Source organism: Cervus canadensis, chromosome 26, assembly GCF_019320065.1.
Source record: "Cervus canadensis isolate Bull #8, Minnesota chromosome 26, ASM1932006v1, whole genome shotgun sequence".
Classification (NCBI taxonomy): Eukaryota; Metazoa; Chordata; class Mammalia; order Artiodactyla; family Cervidae; genus Cervus; species Cervus canadensis.
This window is the reverse complement of record NC_057411.1, coordinates 38935943-38938800: the sequence shown is the minus strand read 5'-3', so window position 1 is coordinate 38938800 and position 2858 is coordinate 38935943.

Sequence of the window (2858 nt, the reverse complement as noted above, 5' to 3'; positions counted from 1 at the left end):
TGAATTTTCCATTTAAAAAATGTATTCCATTTACTGACCTGCCCTTCATTCTAAGATTATGCAATTTCTACTTTTCTGGCATTAACACAGTATTTCTTTTTTGACAGGATTGTGGTAATAAGTGATGCTGCTTGGAGAAGTCCTTACTTGGCAAAATGAACAGCTGACAACATCATCGCCCCTTACATTTCCGTGGGAGATGTCGCTGCTTCCTGAACCTGACCCAGCTGGTCCCAGACTCCTTTCCAGTCTACAATCACCTGACTGTCACGGTGAGCAGTGCGCAGCAGGGCACTACCCACCGCCATCCCAGAAGTGTCAGGAACTCAGAAGCGTCAGGCGCTATTTATAGACAAGCACCGTTTTCTTTAAAAAGCTCTGCTGCAGTTGACTCCCTCACAGCTCTCCACACTCCCAGAAAGAGATCTGGTATAGCCTTCCCCTTCCCCAGACCCCAGTGGCCAGAAAGAGACCCCAGTGTGGACCCCCCACGCTCCTTCCCAGAAAGGCCACTGGGTGGCTGACTGGGCAAAGGTAAGCAGGCCCTCTGGGTCAGGGGTAGGATTGGCCTTCCCTGATGATGTCCAGGGCTTCCCTTGTGGCTCAGCTGGGAAAGAATCTGCCTGCAATGCAGGAGACCCCGGTTCGATTCCTGGGTCGGTAAGATCCGCTGGAGAAGCGATAGGCTACCCACTCCAGTATTCTGACCCCAGGGACCATTGTTGGTCAGCCGCCCTGTGTGACAGGCACCATGCTGGATCTCAGCACAGAAGGGTGCCCTCGGAGCAGCCACATCATCCAGAGCCAGGCTGGGCATCCTGGTAGCTGGGTGAGCTCAGGCAACTTACTTAACCTCTCTGAACCTCGTTGTCGCCTCCATGCGACAGTCATAAGAGTGACTGTTTCTCAGGGATCATATGAAGAGTACGTGTGATCAGAGAAAGCACTGGCAGGTAGATTCCTTATGTGGTAGGCACTGTTATTATGATCAGAGGGCTTCCCCCGTGGCTCAGATGGTAAAGAAACCTCCTGCCATGCGGGAGACCTGGGTTTGATCCCTGGGTCACAAAGATCCCCTGGAGAAGCGAACGGTTACCCACTCCAGTACTCTTGCCTGGAGAATTCCATGGACAGAGGAGTCTGGTGGGCTATAGCCCAGGGGTCTCCAAGAGTCAGACAACATTGAGTGACTTTCACTCACTCACTCTGAGTATTCATCACCCCCATTTTGTAAATGAGGAAACAGGTTCTAAGAGGTTCTGCGCTGCTAGGAATCAGGAGAGAAAAGGTGCTATCTCATGGGCTGTCTGGGAAGCCCTCCTAGAGACACATCTCCCCTCCACGCTCCTCCTTTCTATGTTCAGCGTTTTTCAGCCAACAACCCTGGTTTGGGAAGGCGGAAAAATACGTGGGTTTGGAAGTGGGGCAGACAGGCTTCAGATCCCAGCTTCTGTGCTCCCAGAGAGCTGAGCATCTGCTCCTCCCTGCCTGGGCGTCATGGAATGGGGTGGTCTGCGCTCCAGGGCTGCCTGGGCTCAGGGTGAGTCTGGCCGATTCTGGGGCTCAACCTGGGGAGCGCTTTGTCCCCAAACTTAAACCATGTTTTCCACTATCAGCTTCCGTGGTCACAAGGCTGCTATTTTTGATGTCCCTTCTGCCCCTGTTTGTGTCTGCCTTTTCGTTAGCTCCAAGTCTGGCAAAGAGGTGATGTGTTGGCATCTTGTATCCCACTCCCTCCTAAACCTACATCCAAGAGGTATTGAGCAGGCCCCTGGACTTCACCTGCCCCAGGACAAATCTGGGCCTCCCGAGCCTGCCTTTCCCCCCTCCCCGCCTCCCTAGAGGGCAACTCAGCTGCTCGCCTCACCAAAACCTTGGAGTTCAGCCCTGCCTCCTTCTCCCCAACCCCACGCTGGTCCCTTTCACCTACTTTAGTGCCACAGTTCTGGGCTGGAATCTAAAGAAGTAGGAGAGCTGGTGGTGTAACTCAGTTCAAGGCCAAAGGCCTGGGAATTGGCGCGTGATGGTGTTGAGTCCTGATCTGAGTCCAAAATTCTGAGAGGCAGGAACAGGGATGTCTGAGGATAGGAGAGGTTGGAGAGCTCCAGGGGACAGAGAATTAGCCCTCCCCCCACCTTTTTGTCCTATTGGGTGCTCAACAGATTGCATGAGGCCCACCCCCACTGGGAGGGCATCTACCACACTGATGTCTCTGACTCAGATGCTAATCTCATTGAAAACTCCAGGCAGGAATGGGTGGATACACATAAATATGTACAGGATTCCAGCAAGGAGATCCCAATGAGAGGGTTTGAGGAGAAAATGAGACCTCAAACCCTACCTGCTGATTCCAAGCGATTGTTATTTTTTTCAGGTGTGATAATGTCATTATGCTGAAGTGAAGGGGGGATTTGATTTAAAACCCTCCAGTCAAGGGAAAAGAACAAAAGGAAAAAGGGAGGGATGTAGCCAGTGTGGCAAAATCTTGATAGTTTTTTAATCTGAGTGATGCCATGGCTGAGTATGAGCAGGTATCTTCATAATCTGAGGGCTAGGTCCTCCACCCAGATTCTCAGATGAAATTGCACATTAGAAACATTTGGAGTGACTGCTTTCTTTCTTTCTTTTTTTTAAATAAAAAGTTTTATTGGAGAAAAATAGAACCACCACATACACAGGGAAAAGAGCACAAAAATTCAACTGATACAGAACTGAAAGTCACAACTACCCAATGTTGTTTGTGATTACTTTTCAATATCTTAAATGGCTTCCCTCAATTTTTTAAATAGGCTTGCCAATTTTCAGCTGAAATAGAATCAAGTTTTCAAAAAATTACGAGCCTCAGTGAAGGGACCAGC